Source organism: Amblyraja radiata, chromosome 34 (assembly GCF_010909765.2).
Source record: "Amblyraja radiata isolate CabotCenter1 chromosome 34, sAmbRad1.1.pri, whole genome shotgun sequence".
Classification (NCBI taxonomy): Eukaryota; Metazoa; Chordata; class Chondrichthyes; order Rajiformes; family Rajidae; genus Amblyraja; species Amblyraja radiata.
The window spans coordinates 25213672-25225043 of NC_045989.1; the positions used below are offsets into that span (position 1 = coordinate 25213672).

Here is an 11372-nt window from a genome sequence, read left to right on the forward strand (position 1 = left end):
GAAGTCTCACCACATCCGCCGATTTTAAAATGTTTCCTGTATTGTAGCAGTTGCTTGATCTCAAGACTACTTTCCCCTCAGCTGAAAACATCTTTGAGCTCACGAGAAGCAGGAGCGAAATGTTTTTTTTCTTTTGTTATTCTTGTGACAGGACTTTTGAAGAATGGGACATAAAATATTGTTGTAGGAAAGAACTGCAGGACGCTGGTTTAGACCGAAGAAAGACACAAAATGCTGGAGTAACTCAGTGGGACAGGCAGCATCTCTGGAGAGAAGGAGTGGGTGATGTTTCGACCCGAAACGTCACCCATTCCGAAACGTCACCTATTCCTTCTCTGCAGAGATGCTAACTGAACCGCTGAGCTTCTTGTGTCGATCATAAAATATTGGAGTTCTCACCCTCTGCACCAATTGATTTGGAGCCTTGTGCCTCTGGAGATGTACTCAACTTCAAGAGATGTGAAGATGATGTTACCACAAGTGGGACAGTCTAGGACCAGAAGCCATATCCTCAGAATGAAAGGTTGTACCTTTAGAAAGATGTGATGGAATTTCTACAGTCAGAGGGTGGTGAATCTGTGGATTTTTTTGCCACAGACTACAATGATCCCAAGTCAATGGATATTTATAAGGCAGAGATTGACAGATTCTTGATTAGTACGGGTGTCAGCGCTTATGGGGAGAAGGCAGGAGAATGGGGTTGAGAGGGAGAGATAGATCAGCCATGATTGAATGACGGAGTAGACTTGATGGGCCGAATGGCCTAATTCAGCTCCTAGAACTTATGAACCTATTTCAGGTAACTCAATTTCCACAATTAATCTTGACAGCCAATAATAAGACTCTAAAGAATGCAAAATGTTCTGAAGATACAGATTTTGTTTTACTCACCAGGCCTTTGTTATTATTGCAGTGAAACCTGTGCATGCTAACCACTACCGTTATTTAAAATCATTGCCCACACACGACTGTGCTTCTAAAAGAGGTTGTGTCTAAGTTCAATTGCCTTTGTTGAAGAGAGCCTTTGATATCTTGGAATCGGGATTCTGGGCAGACTTGATAATTGCATCCTGGAATCTTGTAACCCACCCTATGTCAGTGGTCTTTCCTTGAAGGCAGGAACATCAAAACAAAACAAAAATCAATCTTCTGCAGGTTAATTCCTGCATATGGTCTCAGATGAAGTAATTATGATTGTAAAGCAGCAGCTGTTATCCTTCAATGCGACTCATAACGCTGGTTCTGGAGTAGATGCAAAATGCTGGAGTCACTCAGCGGGACAGGCAGCAACTTTGGAGAGAAGGAATGGGCGACGTTTCGGGTCGAGACCCTTCCCCAGTGATTATAGTGGTTCGATAATAATGAACACAAAAAGATACAAAAACTGTGCTAAGTGACGATGTTACAATGTCAAACCACTCCCTCGTACAAGCTGAAATCAGTACATCATTTACAAGAATTCCAGTGGGGTGACCTCTTCAAATATGTTCCTCCAGGAATTTTGTGACAGCTGTTAAGATGGATAGATTTTTCCAGCCTTCATGGTTACCGCAGTGAGAATACAATGGATTGGTCAGTGTTGAACTGACAACAGAATTAAATGTTCAGTTTCTTTGAACAGTTCCTGTAGTTGAACCTGAAGCTGAAAAATAATACAAATTTCAGATAGAGTTGTTGAAAATAACAAGTAGTGTTCTGTGACGACTCGTTTATTTAAACTTTCTTCGAGAGGGAACGGTTTGAATCCTCTGACAGGTTTGACGTGGGCCTCAAAACTGCAAAAAAATCCCAACTTTTGTCGACAGTGGAATGTTGCAAACCTTACGCAAAGTCTTTGAAAGTTTACTTGAGAAGTCTTATTGCAAGACGTTAGGTTTCTGAAGCCTGACTTGATGTTTAATCGTGAGTGGTTATTCAGGTTGAAATGCAAACCTCAATAAATAACTTTGCAGAAATTTGTATCAAAAAACGATACAAAACTTCTCATAAACTGCATCCTTTTAAAATTTGAAAGAAGGGAAATAAAATGTTAGATGTTTGATCGCTTTCACAATATAGAATGGTGTGATGTATACGCAGAAAACACAGGGTCGATTAACGCACCATGAGCTGGTACCTATTTATTTATTCAGGCACAACTGCTAACATTTTTTTTGGTTGACTTCTTCAAAGAAATTGCAAGTTCAAGGGGAACATATACTCAAGGGCCAAGAATCAACAGTTCCATTCATTGTGTGCCGACATGGTCAAGGTTATGTACAGCTCGTTATGTGCCACTTGAGTTTTTATTGCCAGACATCCCCTTTACAATCAGTTTCCACTTGGAATGGGGTGAAGTCTGTTAAAAGTCATTCCAATATATGTACTGCAAATCACTAAATTTGGACAACTTCTCGTATCTGTAAACCATTTTAATAGTAAGATTAAACTAGAACTTACCAGTTCGAAGTTTGATCTGTATTTTATGAGGAGTAACGTTGAGGGAATACATGAAGAACCCGCCAGTACGCATGTGTGTCATTCTTCAAAGCAGCGGAGTGAATCACAGATACCTGTAATGACTTAAGCATAGTAAGATTAGAGAAAAGATACCAGTTGTGTTTATGATCAAGGGTGGGAGCGGAGGGCATGTATTCCCTCAACGTTACTCCTCATAAAATACAGATCAAACTTCGAACTGGTAAGTTCTCGTTTAATCTTACTATTTTACTTCGGAGTCACGTGAGTGACTACATGAAGATTTCAAAGCTCTGTGATTCAAGCCGTGGAACAAGTCCATCATCACGTCTGCCTTGGTTTTGGGGAGAATAGTGATAACATATTGAACATCAATATGATATATATAAATAACCATAAAGTTAATAATAATTGATAGCCCCGGTTTTTTGGGGTCAATTATGGTACAGAAACTTAACAATGTTTCTGAAAAATTCCAGTTTCCATTACTGGTTAGTTATAATCTTTAGAATGTTCTTTCCGATGGCCATCCTGCAGTCCTGAGGATTTTATCCATAGGAACCTCCAATTTAAATGCTGCCGACGTTGCTGCAGCCTGGTGGAGTGAGATTTTAACCCAGTTAGTGTTTACACCAACTTTTGTCAATACTATGTTAGCCATTTAGCTGGCCTGGCCTGTTATTCTTTAATGAGGCTGTCTGTCGTTGATGAGAAGTTCCTCTTCTGTGCCACTTATGGTCTGGGTTTGTTCCATGTATATTTGTAGATGTCTCACAACACAGTCAATCATCTGTAGGGTAGGCTCTAAAAAAAAAACTGTTATTTTAAGGCCTGCTGACCCCTGTCTGTTTAGTTCCCTAATTCCTGAATATAGAAGTGTAAGTTGCCAGGTGAACTGGTCAAGTTATCCAGCCTTAATTTAGTAGGGACTGAGTCCTTAGTGCCGTGACCTAGGCCATCAGCATGACAGTTTTGTAAAATGTCAAAAACTGTAATGACAGCGCTGTGGCTGGAGCCCAGTTCTTTAACAACGTTAAGACGATGCTGATGTCCCATATTTGGGAATACCTGGTCTTTGGGGAATTCCCATAAAAAGTGTCCCTCATAAGCTGTTGTTCCGTTCTCTTGCCATAGGTAAGTAGATGGGCCACTTCTGGCACAGTTGATGTCACTAATACTAAGCCCCTGTAGGTTAACAAAGCTTCCAAACAGGCTGGATGATGTATTATGGTTGCAACACATCTCCCATTAGTTTATGTATTTTAGACATTGTCTTTAGGTTGATTGTCTGTGGCCCGCTGTGATCATGTCCATTGCTCTGGCCGTCTGTTTTGGATGGTGCTGCATGGTTCTAATCTCATTCCCAGTACCACCTAGAACCATGGTTGGGTAGGTCAGTCGGGTACTATTAAAACACCAGACGCAGAGTCTCGTAGTATTTCCCTTAGTACCCCCCCCCCCTGATGAGGTTGCCAAATTGTGTTGGCCAGATTGTTACATGATGTAGATTCCCTTTCACCCATGTGGTTGATATGTGCTACCACAGTAGTGTTGTTAATTTATAATCTAATAACCTGTTTAATATATTCCAGAGCAACATGACTTTAGGCCATGAAAAAACACCCAACATTTCCAGGTAGTTATGCCCAGTGTTAGTAATAATGATGCTTGCTGTGTATTCCATCTTCCTCCACAGCTGGAGATGGAATTGGTAACACACCATCCTAGTGCATAGTATCCATATGTAGGACCATAGACTGGTTGCTGACAATGAAAGGATTGGAGCAATGCCCAATGTTATCTTCCCACCATTTAGTTCCAATATGGCTTCTGTATGGCTTCATCATTCTATCGAAATGATCACCATTAATTTTAAGAGCTCATATTTTGGCCCTCTGTAAATCTTTATAATGTAAGGGTCTGAATTATGTGGCTGGAAACCATATGTTGCCAATATTCTTGCTACCAGTCTGATGGATGGTTTATCCTCATGTCAATGATTTTGCTGTATGCCTCTATTAAGGTTGTAACCTCTGTTGGCAAAGTTACTGACATGAGGAACTGAGTTAATGGTGAACCCCAAATAATCCCTTTAGTTTGAAGTCTTTAATTTTGATTTAATTGGATGGATAATGATCCTAGTTTCCAAATAATTGTTAAGTGGCTGTTACCGTTTGTTCAGCCCGTCCTAAGTTTCCACACAATGAGTATGCCATCCAAAGAAGCCATTACCATTGTGTGGCTGGTTGTCATATTTTGTAAATAACCTAGGTGCTAATGTAAACACATTAGGTAGTGCTCTATACTGCTAGAGCTGAGCCATCCAATTAGATAAAAATAACGTCCGTGGTCACCTGTTATGGGTACTGAAATTGTAAATATCCTTTGAATCAATGCTTGCCATTTTCGTTCTTAAAACGAATATACTTAACAATAGAAAAGGTTTCTGTTCTTAAAACGAATGTATCGTTTTATTTATTTTTTACTTTTTTTTTTTAATTTATTTTATTTATTTTTTTTTAATTTTATTTTATAATATATGGTCCCTAGATAAGGGACATCAGATATTTAAACTGATAAGAACAGATATTATGCTTGATCTTAGCCAAAAAGCCGAGATCTGATCTATGTTTGATGCGTCAAGCGCCATATCCTATTTTGTTAGGAAGGGAATGCGTAGATAATAATTCTTCCCTTGCAATGCAGCTAAAACCCCATCTGTTGCTGATGTCCAGTGTCTGTATCCCATATGACATATTTGGTAATTGGTGATTATGTCTGGATACGAGTAGATCGGCATCTGGTGTTCCATATCGTGTAGAAACATTAGCAAATACTATAGCGCAATATCCATTTGGTGTTCTCCTCCAAATTCCTCTCTCGATATATCAGCTGGACTAGAAGATTATGTGTTGTAAAATTCTATTGTGTATCCCCGGATACTGTTTAAGATATGAGTGTCAAAACGTTATTTATTCGATGTCTTCTCGCACCAACCTCCTTCCTTCCTTCTGGTTTTACTGTTTTCTTCTGGATCCCCGAGGCCGTGTGTTGTGGGTGTACACATCTTCCAGCATAGGGGCGATACCTTTGAGGATGATGTTTGGACGTTTAGATGAGCTCCAGTTTGGCTTCATTGTCCAACTCCTTGACCTTCTAGATAGGTCACCTCCAAATAAAAAGATTTTGCTAGGTTTCGGGTTTACACAGGCCCGCGTCAATCCCGGTTGGATGTAACCAGATGCATAAATTGATTAGTTTAGTACATTCAGGGATTTACAATCCCCGGTGGCAAGTGACAGCTATGGTGTCAGCTAATGTTTGCCCCTGCAGTAGATAGAAAACATATGGTCTATGCTGGCTTCTAACCTGGTTTGTAGATCTTTCCCAGTTAGCTTTACTCACAGCTGTACTGTTGTTCCGCCTGAAACATAGACAGACATTCCCGTGTGACTTCCCAGATGGAAATGGAATTTGTCAGTAAATTTTTGGACTGCTAAATCCTGCAGTCACAACATAAGTATTCCTGTATTTCTATCAGGAAAGGACCAATAATGCACTCTATGTACTTTGTGACTTAGAAAAAGGCATCACCTCATTGTTACAGCTCTTACATCTGTTTACCTGTCCAGGGTTTGCCCTAGACTTGACCCCAGCACTCTTCTAACAGAAGAGTCTACTGGGGAGAGAGAAGCATGATTATAGCCCTATAGAAAAGGTGCTGCTTCCTTCTCCCTGAGTCTGTCTTTTCCTCAACCACTTCCCTGTAAAAGTAGAAGTGAAATACAGCCCTGTATAAGGTGCTGCTATGGGACTTACCCACTGGAGGATTTCTTCTTGGACCTGCATCGCTGCAAAACGGTATGTTCTCGCAGGTGCAGGCCCCGCAGTGCCAATGCGGTGCAGTGTACACGGCCACTGTGCCGCCTGTATCCCCGTTGGCCTGCGGTGCTCCAAAGCGCGGTGCAGTGCTCACAGCACTGAGCCGCCCGTACTGCCGTTAGCCTGCGGTGCTCCAACGCGGTTCAGTCCTCTCGGGGAACTGGCCGCTCGCGACCCAGGCCCAGCGGCTCCAACGCGTACTCAGTGCTCTCGGGCACTGACCGCTTGCCGCTATTTTTAGTGCTGTGGAAAACCCCAGCACCTTCCAGCCCCTCGGACCCATGTAGTATAGGTCCGTGGGGCTGTTGTCCGAGCCGTCGGAATGACGGCTCCAGAATGCTCCACCGCTGTCGGCGTCCTGCTGGAGCTGAGGTCGGCTCCGGCTCCCGTTTAAGGGAGATAGTGGTGCCCCCGGCCGTTGCTGGCTGCCTGCAGTTCTGCAGACTCTCCCCAGCCTGTTTTCATCAGCCTTCCTGTATAAAAGGTAAGTCAAGAAACTAAGTTCTCCTACCTTACTTGTTGCAGGTTCAACCCTGCCGTTTGGGAGGAACGTCCTCCCCTCATAATGACTTGTTCACAATGCGTGTAGCGATATGACGCGCATGCGTACTGGCGGGCTCTTCATGTAGTCACTCACGTGACTCCGAAGTAAAATTATAAATAAATGCAGCAAATGAGACGCATTGAAGAATTTTCCAAACTGCTCCTTGACATCTGGAAGGTTCGTTCAGCGGGACCTCGCCCCAAGGCTTGTGGGTTGTCGTCACCAGTTATCTGTCCGAAGGCTCATCGATCAGTGGGACCAGTAACCCATCCAAAGGCTCGTTGCACAGTGTAATCGGGGGGAAGCTGGAGATGTCGAATGCAAGGAGCAAGGGCTGGCAGAGGGACACAAAGATGGCCAGGAGAGGAGAGGGGAGGGGAGGGAAGGGGAGGGGAGAGGAGAGGGGAGATGAGGAGAGGGACATCGGTTTTCCTGAACTGCTCCAGTACATCGAGCGAGCAGGTCGACTGGACTTTGGACTTTGTATAATGGTGCCACAAATGGCAGCACCAACATGTGTAATATATGTAAAAATAATGTCACGGTGCAGTTGCATTTGTGACATATATAAAGCCCCATCGAACCATTGTCAACATATTTGATTGAGAACTGCCTTTTGAATTGCATTGGGCAACTCTTCCACTAAGTTCAGGTGGCATTTTCTTAACGTTGAGATGGGTCTTAGCTGTTGGTCTTATCACCATTCCCCCATCCAACAATCACACACACTGTCCACTCTGATAGAATACAGAACATAAACAGTACAGAAACTCTCGGCAAATCACTGAGCACAAATGGGGTCAAGGATAGAGTGTTCACATCGTGGCCCTGTTTCCACCACCATGCACAAGAAGCGACAAGATGGACACCATTGTATGCAGCTCTGGCTGAACAACGTCTAATCTTGTGTGTGGACAAGAAGAAGGCTGAGCAAAAATAAAGATCAAACTATTCTGAATGATAGCATGTAACAAACAAGCGTTTGACTGTACCTCCGTACACGTGACAATAAAGGACCATTGAATCATTTAACCATTTACAAATAACACATCTCCATCTAATATACTAGTCGAACAAAGCCACAGTCCTGTCGCACACACTTCCTCACCACCTTTGATTGTGATTAGGAGCTTAGCTGTCTGGGAAACAAGGCCAAGAGCTGTGTCTGATCAGTTGGCTCATCTCCCAGAGTGAAACTTAGTACCTCACCAACATGTGTATCAGCTGATCAGAGGAGGAAAGTCTAACAATAGGGTCCCAGATACCCATTGCCTGGTAGGAGTTGTGATGGCAATGTCAAAGATGTTTTCTAAACACTGCCAGATCCCCCAGAGTCGTGCATGACCACGTCTGCAAGGGACTCTTTAATTGCCCAATTTGCAGTTAAACTTTTTTTGGGCAACACAAGCTTACACAATTCCCACAAGGTATATCCTGTTCCATCTTTTGTGAAGAGAACTCGTGGTATTGCTGTTTTGTCTGAGTCAACCTCGTTAGTCAAAGCATGTAGTCCGTGCTCGGACCCAGGGCTGTCGTGCTTCTCGTATGTACATGGTAACACACGGTAAATCATATACACTAGAGATGCTTCTCATTAATATTTCAATAGTTGCTATCTGGTAGCAGCTCCAGTTTAAAAGAGAAGGGTCTACATGATAAAGAGATCTGAAACTAAGACAGAAATATTCTGGCACTTTAGACCTTAGAGATACAGCCTTCGAAACAGGCCCTTCGGCCCACCGAGTCCGCACTGACCGGTGATTACTCCATGCACTAGCACTCTCCCACACACCTGGGACAATTTACAGAAACCAATTAACCTACCTACCAGCACGTCTTTGGAGTATGGGAGGAAACCGAAGCAATCGGAGAAAACCCACGCGGTCACGGGGAGAACGTACAAACTCCAGCACAGACAGCACCTGAGGTCAGGAGTGAGCCTGGCTCTCTGGCGCTGTGAGGCAGCAACTATACCACTGTGCCACCGTGCTGCACCTTGAATTTGAGGCCAGGCATCTGTTTTCACCATAAGGGACAAATATAAAGTGGATAATTCAAGGCATTCTGGTTATGCACAATCCTAGTGCACGTGCTCACATCTTCTGAAGCAGAGACCCAGGCACAATAAACGCTCGTGACTCCCAAAGCAATCCTGCTGGGCTATTTGTTACATGTGTCATTTTCCTAGTAAGACAATAAGTAACAGTGCTCTCTGTAAAATGGATATAAAACACTTCATGGCGTGACTTCAAATGGAGTGATCACTAATGCTTCAATCAATATTTGGAAGCACAAGAGACTGCTGATGCTGGAATCTGGACCAAACTACAAACTGCTGGGGAAACTCAGGGGTCGGGCAGCATCTGTGCGGGTTGGGGTAGAGGGGGAAATAATTGTTGACATTTTGGGGTCGAGATCTCATTCACGTTACAGTTGCTGCCCGAGGAAAAATTAAAGGAAAATAAACCCCCCACAAATTATAACAAATAGTTACTTAAAACAACAAATTTGGCGTAATGGAAGATGGGAATAAATTGAACACATCTCAAAATCTATTCCTTAACTATGGTTTAATAATAGCAAAAAAATTAATTCTTAAATTTTGGAAGGGTACATCAATACCAACGCTTAAAATGTGGATTGCAAGTATGTTGGACACCGCTCATCTTGAGGAAATGCGATTCCTCCTAATGGATAAATCAGACCAATTCATAACGAGTTGGTCTCCATTCGTCGTTATTTTGGAATCATATGGTGCAACACAATTGTAAAAAATAACTGTTTCAGGACTGGACGAGGGTTGGTCAAGATTATAAATAATGATCTCCTTTTCTATTTTATTTTATTTTATTTTCTCTATTCTCTCTCTCAACTTTCTTCATTTACTCGTTTTCTTTTTTCACACACTATATATTTCACATCTTTCTATCCTTTACTATCTAACTTCTTTTTCTTATTCTAATCTTTTTTCAGTGTAACAAAAAAAAAAAAAAAAGAAGTTGTACATAAAATGTATTATGAAAATATATATTAGGCACTTTGGTGCCATATGACTACTTACTTCTAATAAAATAAAATATTAAAAAAAAAAAAAAAAAATTATTTTTCACATAGAATTTAGCAGCGAACTGCAGATGCTGGTTTAATCCGAAGATAGACACAAAATGCCAGGGTAACTCAGCGGGACAAGCAACATCTCAGGAAAGAAGGAATGGGTGACGTTTCCGGTCGAGACTCTTCTTCAGACTGAGAGTCAGGGGAGAGGGAGACTAGAGATATGAAGATGGACATGGTACGATTTAATGGACGGTATGCAAAAGGACAAATGCCTAGGCAGGACCAACACAGTGAAGGGTTGACCCTGGGGCATGTTGTAGAGCAGAGGGATCTAGGAGTGCAGGTATATAGTTACTTGAAAGTGGTGTCACATCTGGATAGTGTTTTTGGTACATTGGCCTTCATCAGTCAGGGCTTTGAGTGTAGAAGTTGGGATGTTATGTTAGAGTTACACAAGAAATTGCCGAGGCCGCATATGGAGTATTGTGTTCAGTTTTGGTCACCCTGCTCAGGGAAGAGTTTTGTTAAGCTGGAAAGAGTGCAAAGATTTACGAGGATGTGTAGGCCAGAGCTATGGGGAGAAGTCGGGCAGGCAAGGATGTTATTTCTTGGAGTGTAGGAGGTTGAGGGGGTGATCTTCTAGAGGGGTGTTGGATCATGAGGGGAATAGATAGGGTGAATGCACAGAGTCTTTTACCCAGAATAGGAGGATCAAGAACAAGAGAACATAGGTTTAAGGTGAGAGGGGAAAGATTTAATAGGAACTTGAGGGGCATGTTTTTCCAAAAGGGTGGTTGATATATGGAACGTGCTGTTGACGCAGGTACTATCACAACATTCGAAAGACATTTGGACAGGTACATGGATAAATGAAATGGGCCAAATATGGGAAGGTGGAACCAATATAGATGGGGCATTTTGGCCAGCATGGGCAAGTTGGGCCGAAGGGCCTGTTTTCATGCAGAATAACCCTATGAACCAATCGATTCTTTCAGATGCATGTAAAAGATCTGTTTTCCTCTGCCTGGTTTTCTGGCCAATATTTCCCTCCCGACTGACAGATTAGCTGGTCATTATCACAGTGAGATCAATGTGTATCTAATTAGCTTACAGTGTTTCCCTCATTACATTCAACTCCACACTTTAAACAGAGTTCACTTCCTGTAAATCAAAGCACTTTTGGCATCAAGAACAGAGGTCTTTGAACACAAGTTCTGTTGTCTCGACTTTCAAAGCGTATCAAGAGTACTATGTTTACACACAGTATCTGGTGTGCTGCCGCAAGTAACAAATTTAATTGTTCCATTTCAGTGCATGTGACAAAAAAACACTCCTGAGATGGGAATTGAAGGATGAATGGATTTACCAATAAAATTATGAGAGGCATATAGATAGGGTAGACAGTCAGAACCATTTTCCCAGGGTGGAAAGA

The 11372-nt window shown here is 42.3% G+C and overlaps 1 pseudogene; it reads right to left on the reverse strand.

The window, feature by feature from the left end:
- Positions 1–4975: 4975 nt before the first annotated feature.
- LOC116991780 lies at positions 4976–5082 on the reverse strand (annotated as a pseudogene).
- Between the last annotated feature and the right edge of the window lie 6290 nt (positions 5083–11372).